Source organism: Euleptes europaea, chromosome 14 (genome assembly GCF_029931775.1).
Source record: "Euleptes europaea isolate rEulEur1 chromosome 14, rEulEur1.hap1, whole genome shotgun sequence".
Lineage (NCBI taxonomy): Eukaryota > Metazoa > Chordata > Lepidosauria > Squamata > Sphaerodactylidae > Euleptes > Euleptes europaea.
The window spans coordinates 27,500,952-27,510,720 of NC_079325.1; positions in this window are offsets into that span (position 1 = coordinate 27,500,952).

The window sequence follows — 9,769 nt, forward strand, 5'->3', positions numbered from 1 at the left end:
GAGCACTTCAGGAAGAAAAGTCCCACATATCTCATCTAAAATGACGGCGTGGAGCAGGGTTTTGTGGTGTGTGTTTTTTTTTGCAGGCCAGCTCCTTCCTACACCTAAGAGTCTGCTATTGCTTCACACTCCTGCTGCATTAACAAGTGTGGTCTGCTCCAGTTTTGTTAGCATCTTGACCAGGCAAAAAGGGGACCTTGTGTTATAGTGCCAACCTCTTCATTTACTGTATCCTGTGTAATTTAACTTATTTTTTTTTGTAAATATGTATATAATCCACAAACAGGACAAGCTGTAACTTATACAGCATTGTCAGATGTTAAGATTCGTGTTTCTTAAAACATTTTACCGAATGGTGACTGATCAATTTTTATTTTTTTAAACAAAGGCTTGACTTGCAGAGATTGAGTCCTTTCTTAAGCTGATGTGATAGAATTGGGAGTTTCCCATTCAACAAGCTGTTCTACTTGGACTTTAAAATGGTTTACAGAGTGATCTTAAATGTTTTTACTTGGAAGTAAGTTCCACTGAGTTGAGAGGCACGTACTCCCAAATAAACGTACACAGGACTGCAGCCCTAGTTTCACTTAAATCGGTAAGCTGATGGTGCCACAAGAGTATAGAAGTGATCCTTCTTTAATACAGAAGCAGGGCAAAGCCCTTAATAAGTTTTGTCCTATTGCATTATCTAGAGAATCCTACTATCTTCCCCTGGTGCCTCATTTATGGGAAGGCAACCTCTCCAACGGCTTGTTAGACCATTGCATAAGAGGCCAGTACCATGGCAAAGCACAAAATCAGGCCAAACTATTAGTTAAAGTATGCATTGGGCTATTAAATGTTCTTGCCACACTGAGCCAGTGATCATCAATAACAATTTTTTCACCTATTGTTTTTTGAGAGTTAAACTATCTTAGCTTAAACCTATCAGAGTTGTGTGTTGTGAAACGGGGAAAAGAATGGCCAATAAACCTTACATAAGTACTATGAAGTAGGAAGCACTGGAAAGATCTTTATCATTCAACTGCAGGGCCATCCTAAGAAAAAAATTTATCTCTGCTTCTCCCAGGGCTGCTCCAGCACTAACACTCAAAGCTGCTGGGCTGTTCCCTGTCCATCAGTCAAATGGGCATATTTTTGTAGCTTAATAGCCTTTATATAAGATCTAACCTGTGATTCTGGCTCACAGAATCCCACTGGCAAATATCCCACTGGCAAATATACTTTTTAAATGTTTGTTCAACATGTGTGTTTTGTTACTGAAATATACCTTCCTGATAATTGTGCAGAAGGAACTAGAGACCAAAATGTTTTTGTTAATTTCAGCCTCCGGAAAGATATTTTCCTCTCCCCCCCCCAAAAAAAAGTTACCTTTTCTGGGCATATTTGGGACATTTTGTTTTCATTGAACAATTAAGATTTTTCTACTTAGTCACACAGAGCTACTTTTGTTAAGACTGACCTGGTGGGGCATCCATATGACTATGGGGAGCACCTGCCACCCACTGCTCCAGACTCTTGTGTCCAGTGGTATCCTCTGTGAATTTTCTAATCAGTAGCTTATGTAGCACAACTACTGTGTTAAAAGGTGAAGAATCTCGCTGGTGGCTTGTAGTTAGACAGGCAGTCCAATAAATAGCTATGATGCTACATCGTGCCTCCCATTTGTTTGCACGAGCATGCCAAAAGCAAAGCTTCTCCAGTCAGGTACTTGCCCCAGATAGATGTGCTGCACCCTGGAAAACATTACAGCTTGAAGCATTTTGGAAAAGGGAATGAGAAGAAGGAGGTGTCAGCTGAAGCTGGACCTTTTTGAAGGGATGGGCCACCCATACATTTTCATACCTGCAACACATCAGCAGGCAATGACTCGAATGTGCAGGTTTGCTGTCTCTTATCTATGTGTGTGTAAAGTGCCGTAAAGTTGCAGACAACTTACAATGACCCAAGCAAGGGGCGTTTAAGGCAAGAGAGAAGCAGAAGTGGTTTGCCATTGCCTTCATCTGCAGAGTCTTCCTTGGAGGTCTTCCTTCTAAGTACCGGTACTGGCAATTTTTAGCTTCTGAGATCTGATGAGATTGGGCTATACCATGCCACCTTCCCTCCCATTTCATATCAAGCACAAAAGTAAACTTCATGTTATTTCAAATACTACGTTCTTCAGCTTCAAGACACAAACGTACAGTAATCAAATGATTATATGCATGTGCGAACCAGCACAAAGCTTCTAGGAAATTTCCTCCCCCCTTCTGCACAAAAGTGGCCTGTTTTTTTTTCTTTTACTCTAGTTTTTAACTTATTCTCCAATGTGTGTGTGTGTTAAGTGCCGTCAAGTCGCTTCCGACTCATGGCGACCCTATGAATGAAAGTCCTCCAAAATGTCCTATCTTTGACAGCCTTGCTCAGATCTTGCAAATTGAAGGCTGTGGCTTCCTTTATTGAGTCAATCCATCTCTTGTTGGGTCTTCCTCTTTTCCTGCTGCCCTCAACTTTTCCTATCATGACGGTCTTTTCCAGTGACTCTTGTCGTCTCATGACGTGACCAAAATACGACAGCCTCAGTTTAGTCATTTTAGCTTCTAGGGTCAGTTCAGGCTTGATTTGATCTATAACCCACTGATTTGTTTTTTTGGCAGTCCACGGAATCCGCAACACTTTCCTCCAACACCACATTTCAAAGGAATCTATTTTCTTCCTATCAGCTTTCTTCATTGTCCAGCTTTCACACCCATACATAGTAATAGGGAATACGATGGCATGAATTAATCTAGTCTTGGTGGCCAGAGTCACATCCTTACACTTCAAAATCTTTTCTAGCTCCTTCATGGCTGCCCTTCCCAGTCTCAATCTCCTTCTAATTTCTTGGCTGCAGTCTCCCTTTTGGTTGATGGTGGAGCCAAGGAATAGAAAGTCTTGAACAATTTCAATTTCCTCATTGTCAACCTTAAAGTTGTGTAATTCTCCTGTAGTCATTACTTTTGTTTTCTTGATGTTCAGCTGCAGTCCTGCTTTGGCACTTTCTCTTTTAACTTTCAGCAGTAGTTGTTTCAAATCTTCACTATTTTCTGCCAATAATGTAGTGTCATCAGCATATCTCAAATTATTTATGTTCCTCCCTCCAATTTTCACTCCACCTTCATCTAAATCTAATCCTGCTTTCCTAATTATATGTTCTGCATATAGATTGAAGAGATAGGGAGATAAAATACATCCTTGTCTGACACCTTTGCCAATTGGAAACCATTCCGTTTCTCCATATTCTGTTCTAACTGTGGCCTCTTGTCCAGAGTACAGGTTGCGCATCAAAACAATCAGATGTAGTGGAACACCCATTTCCTTTAAAACCAGCCATAGCTTTTCATGATCCACACAGTCAAAAGCTTTGCTGTAATCTATGAAACACAAGCTGATTTTCTTCTGAAATTCTCTCGTACGCTCCAGTAACCAGCGTATATTTGCAATATGATCTCTAGTGCCTCTTCCTTTTCTGAAACCAGCTTGAACATCAGGCATTTCTCGTTCCATATATGGTAACAGCCTTTGCTGTAAGATTTTGAGCATCACTTTACTTGCGTGAGAAATTAATGCAATGGTCCGATAGTTGTTGCAATCTTTGATGTCTCCTTTCTTAGGAATTGGAATGTAAATGGATCGTTTCCAGTCTGTGGGCCATTGTTTTGTTTTCCATATCTGTTGGCATATTCTTGTCAAGATTTTGATGGACTCCGTTTCTGTGGCTTGAAATAGTTCTATTGATATCCCATCTGCTCCTGGTGATTTGTTTCTCCCGATTGCTCTCAATGCAGCTTTCACTTCACTTTCTAAAACTGTAGGTTCTTCTTCAAAAGATTCTTCTTGGAAAGAATCTTTTATCCTTTCATCTCTTCTGTATAGTTCTTCAGTGTATTGTTCCCACCTTTTCTTTATTTTGTCCTGTTCAGTTAATGTATTTCCATGCTGATCTTTCAGCATGCCTAACCGTGCTTTAAATTTCCCTTTGATTTCTTGGATCTTGTGGAACAGATCTCTTGTTCTTCCTTTTTTGTTGTTCTCTTCTATTTCTTTACACTGGTTATTATAATAGGTCTCTTTGTCTCTACGTGCTAGTCGCTGGAACGTTGCACTTAGACTTTTGATTCTATTTCTGTCACCTTCTACTTTTGCTTCTTGTCTATCTCTGGCAATTTTAAGAGTTTCCTCAGACATCCATCGAGGTTTTTCTTTTCTTTTGGCTACAGGAATAGTCTTTGTACATTCTTCCTTGATAATATCTCTAGTTTCCACCCATAGTTCTTCAGGTTTACATTCACTTGAACTTAGTAATGCAAATCTGTTCCTTACATGGTCTTTAAACTCTTCCGGAATATTGCTTAGATTGTATTTTGGTGCTATGAATGTTTTGGTGTTTTTCTTAAGCTTTATCTTGATTTTCGATATTACCGGTTCATGATCTGTACCGCAGTCGGCTCCTGGTCTTGTTTTGGCCAAGAGAATAGAGCTTCTCCATCTTCTGCTTCCAATTATATAATCTATTTGATTTCTATACTGGCCGTCTGGTGATGTCCATGTATACAATCGTCTATTTGGTTGCCTGAAACATGTGTTTGCAATGAACAGATTGTTGTCTTCACCGAATTCTACGAGGCGTTCTCCTGCTTCATTCTGTGCTCCTAGCCCAAATCTGCCAACAACATTTGATTCTGCTTTGTTTCCTACTTTTGTGTTCCAATCACCTATGATTATCAGCATATCTTGTTTAGGTGTGTGATCAATTTCTTCCTGAACACTGGCATAAAAACTTTCAATTTCTTCCTCATCAGCATCTGTAGTTGGGGCATAAACTTGAAGGATGCTTATGTTGATAGGCTTTCCCTGAAGTCTGATTGATATTATTCGGTCAGACTTTGCATTATAGCTCCTGACTGCCTTTGCTACATCTTGCCTCACTATTAAAGCAACTCCGTTTCTTCTCTTTTTGTCATTCCCTGAATAAAACACTTTGTAATTTTCTGATTGAAAATGTCCTAATCCAGTCCACTTTAATTCACTTATTCCCAGGAATGAAATGTCCATACGTTCCATTTCTTGTTTAAAATTTCAAGTTTACCCTGATTCATGCTTCTCACATTCCATGTTCCTATTTTGTGCGTCGAACAGCTTCGGACTTTCCTTTTGCATCCAATAGCCCCTGTGTATTTTAAATTCTGGGGCACATGGGAAAGGGAAGCGCAAAAGCTAGCCTAGCTGGTAGCTAGATGTAGCATCTGTTTTTTCCTCCCCTTCAGAATCAGCAGTTGTTTTCTCAGCAGACATCTCCCATCTTAGCAAGGTTTCTCTCTGCTCTCACACAATCTTCCATTACTTTCCTCGAAGCCCTCTCTAAGCTCTGTCCAACCCATAAGAATCCTATTAACTATAAGAAAAGAGATGTATACACAAATATAGCATATAAGCACTATGCTAATTTAAGAGAACCTGGGTGTGCTGCAGGACCCTTGCTGCAGAACCCGGACCCTCACACTCCTTCTTCTGCTGGTCCACATCAACAATTTGGTGGGCCATGCATTGCCCATAGCTGTCTTACACCCACTAATACTGAGATGGCTTGGAATGGGCAAGGGGAAGGGATGCAGTCAAGTCATAATTCTTAGAGGAACACTGAAACAGCATGATTGCCCTTGGTGTCTTTTTGTCCCATTGTTACCTTCTGGCAAACAGGGTTTGGAAACACTACAGAACCCAGTGGGGATAGTGGGATGGGTTTTACACACCACAAGCAACTCTGCCTTTTTCATATCACCTTCAGCACCCTGAAAACAATGATCTGTCTCCAGCCAAGGCAGCTGTTGTTTTCAAGAACACTTTAGCCTCTGTAGACTGCACAGCATAGACTATATAACAGGTGGGAGCATCAGTAGCTTATTAACTGGCATGCCCAATGAGCAGAGATGTATGCATCCTGCATGGGGGAGTCAATGGGATCTACCTACTGGTGCAGAACTTCTAAATCAGTGATTAAGCATCATTATTCACTTCTCAGACTGGCCTATGTACCCTATCATGGTAATGATTTCACTGAACGTGCTAGCTCCAGCCACAGGAGATTAATACATAGACAACATCTTCAATAGCCATACTAACACTCATATGCTGTGCTTAACCTCAGCAATCAATTGCTGACATGACTATGAGAAAGGAACAAGTGCTTTTCTAGCATGATGTGTTTAGGGAGGGAGAGGGCAGTGTCAATTAGGTCTTGTCTGAGCAACCTTGATCAATAGTAAATCTTCTAAGAATTAATCTTTAAGCTTGACCTCATACCTATCTCACAGGTGTGTATTGAAGTTCTGATTACACCTACTTTCTCCTCACTGTCTAAGAGATTTGTTTCTTTTAGATGCTTAAAGGCCATCTCTTTGGAGTAGCATATCATTATTTTCTGCTCCCTTCACTATTTCCTCTTTCCCTTCCTTGGAAGCCCCCGTTTCCTTCTTTTCTTCCACCCACCAGCCAACCTGCCTTTATCTGGCCTCCTGCCTTCAGCTTTCCCTCCCCCTAGCAGCCTGTACCCCTAAAAATCTCCAGGAATTTCCCAACCCGGAGCTGTCAACCCTATCTGGTACATGCAGTCTCTCTAGGTTTGAAAAAATTGACAAAGATTCGGACTGAAAATGTCCAAACGAATAGCAATGTTGTTAAAATAGGCATCTTATGATGATTCAGCAACCAGCTGAAACACTGATAACATTTTGTAAATTGCTTTGGTGGACCATTTTGAACAAAAAAGGAAATATAGATATTTGAATTAATCAAGAGAGAAAACAAAGGATAAGAAGAAATGGAGTTCAGTGTTATTTAGCTTATGGAGTTAATGTAGCAGCCAAGAGTGCCAACACCAAATTGTTCAAATTGGAGAAATCCCGAAGAAATGGTAAAGAGTTTCCAAAGGAGCCCTACAAATTGGGTTACTTTAGAAGATCCATGAATGGGTCTTCTGCAAGTTTTTTTAAAGTGGTAAATAGCAACAGGGGGGAGGGGACACTCAATAATTCAGATTAGGCCACTATGTGTGGAGGGGAATTAACCTTTTCCCTCTGCTCCATGTTCTCAACCACAAATCACACCTTCAATAGCATACAGTTATCAGTATGTTTCCATTCCCTGGGCAAATAACAACTGGGGCGGGGCAACAGAGGTCTCAGACATGTCACAAAGGAAAGGAATAAATCCCACCTTCCACTGTGCTACACCCCTTGATACAAATCAGGGGTCCCACAGCAGCTGTTTACCAATTAAAAAGCCACCAGAGGTCTGTTCAGATTCTCATATACCTCCTAATTCAGTTTGACTCTAAGCAAAAGAGTGGGAATCAATATAAGTAAGTCCAAAATAATGCATGCTGGGATAAAAACCAATCCTAACTTAAAGGACTGTTACAAAAAGTTTTCAGTATTCAAAGCACTTCACATACATTATCACAGCAATCCTTACAACAGTCTTATAAGAGCAGGTCAGTATTGTTATCCCTGTATTGGTGATTTGGGGCTGAAGCTAGGGTTGCCAACCTCCAGGTACTGGTAAAAAATAGACACTTCTGTGTACTCAGTGGCTCAACCAAAATTCACACAGAAACCATATGCTCAAGCAATCTCAATTATATTCCAATAATTCTATCCCTAACAAAGCATTAGGTACAAAAAGCATACTCCAATATCCAATAGAATCATATCCAAACAGGCGCCTGTCTGACATCTGATGAATAATTGTCTTGCGAAGAAAGGAAAGGAAAGGAAAGGAAAGGGAAGAAAGAAAGAAAGAAAGAAAGAAAGAAAGAAAGAAAGAAAGAAAGAAAGAAAAGGAAGAAAGAAAAGAAAGAAAGAAAAGGAAGAAAGAAGAAATTATTAGATAGATACCAGAAGTTGAGATTCATATACTTACCTGTATGTATATACTTACCTGTGAATTTGTATTATGTGACTACTGTTTGGATATGATTCTATTGGATATTGGATTATGCTTTTTGTACCTAATGCTTTGTTAGGGATGGAATTATTGGAATATAATTGAGATTGCTTGAGCATATGGTTTCTGTGTGAATTTTGGTTGAACCTCCAGGTACTAGCTGGAGATCTCCTGCTATTACAACTGATCTCCAGCAGACAGAGAGCAGTTCCCCTGGAGAAAATAGCCGCTTTGGCAATTGGACTCTATGTCATTGAAGTCCCTCCCCTCCCCTCCCCAAACCCAGCCCTCCTCAGGTTCCACCCCAAAAACCTCCTGCCGGTGGCAAAGAAGGACCTGGCAACCCTCACTGAAGCTGAAATGCAGCTTGCCTAGGACCGAAATCTGAACTGACAACCACCTGGGCTACCACTCATTCCCTTAATGTCTATGGTACACCGACTCCCAAAGAGTCTTATACCTTTGCATATGATATAAAAATGTCAATGAAATAAATCAAAATAATTTTAAAAGGATGACTTCCATTAAATAAACTTGAGCCATTCATTTCTATCGTCTGTCACAATGGAAGTACTTATTTTTTATTCACAGTAGTAAAGTTCCAGTTCCAGTCAGCAGCCATTCCCTCACAGCCTCAGCAGGGAGCAGCAGAGCCCAGCATTTCTCCAAGAAGCCATGCCCGCCATGGGTTGGAGGAAGATAACTTTCTTCGTTCAAGGATAGTTATGTGTCAGGGAAAGCAAAGAACAGCACAAGCAGCTCGGATTAAACACGACAGCCTCTCCCCCTCTCAGCTGCAAACCACACACATTTGAAGCCCAGCAAAAGGAAGAAGAAGAGTTGGTTTTTATATGCCGACTTTCCCTACCACTTAAGGGAGACTCAAACCAGCTTACAATCACCTTCCCTTCCCCTCCCCACAACAGGCACCCTGTGAGGTAGGTGGGGCAGAGAGAGCTGTAAGAGAGCTGTAACTTGCCCAAGGTCACCCAGCTGGCTTCATATGTAGGAGTGGGGAAACAAACCCAGTTCTTCAGATCAGAGTTCACCGCTCCAAACCACCGCTCTTAACCGCTACACCACTGGCAGCAGTATACCTGTACCTGTTTTTTTTTAAAGTTTCATGCATGGCAAAGCAGGTGCATGGAAGAGATTCCTCAAACCGCCATAGGGGTATATATATGGTGAACAGTTAGCACAGGTCCTTCTTCGCCATCAGCGGGAGATTTTGGGGTGGAGCCTGAGGAGGGCGGGGTTTGGGAAGGGGAGGGACTTCAATGCCATAGAGTCCAATGGCCAAAGCGGCCATTTTTCTCCTGGTGAACTGATCTCTATCGGCTGGAGATCAGTTGTAATAGCAGGAGATCTCCAGCTAATACCTGGAGGTTGGCAACCCTACCAACAGTCCAGCACTGCATAAGTACTTTTCAGAGTTGCAGCTCCCAGCACAACACTGCGGAGCTCTGGAGCTATATGAATAGCTTCCTGCTCACCTAACCTTGAACCTCAACAGTCTGCGGCAATTGCCCTGACTGCTGAGGTTCTCTCAGAAAGCCCTGAACATGAGTGATTATTTCTGCACACCTAGAGAGTTCCCCAAGTACCAACATTTGCCCACACTCTCTGTGAGTGGCCAAGGTTCCTTGCCCTACAGGCAGGCATGAGACCATCAGGGTCATAATTAGAAAGAGCACAAACTGGGAGCCTGCAGACAATTGCAAGGCTGGGGGAGAACAAAGCAGTGCCTTCAGGCATCACTCCTGAACGGCACCCTCTAAATCAGGAGTCCCCGACCTTTCTGAGCCTG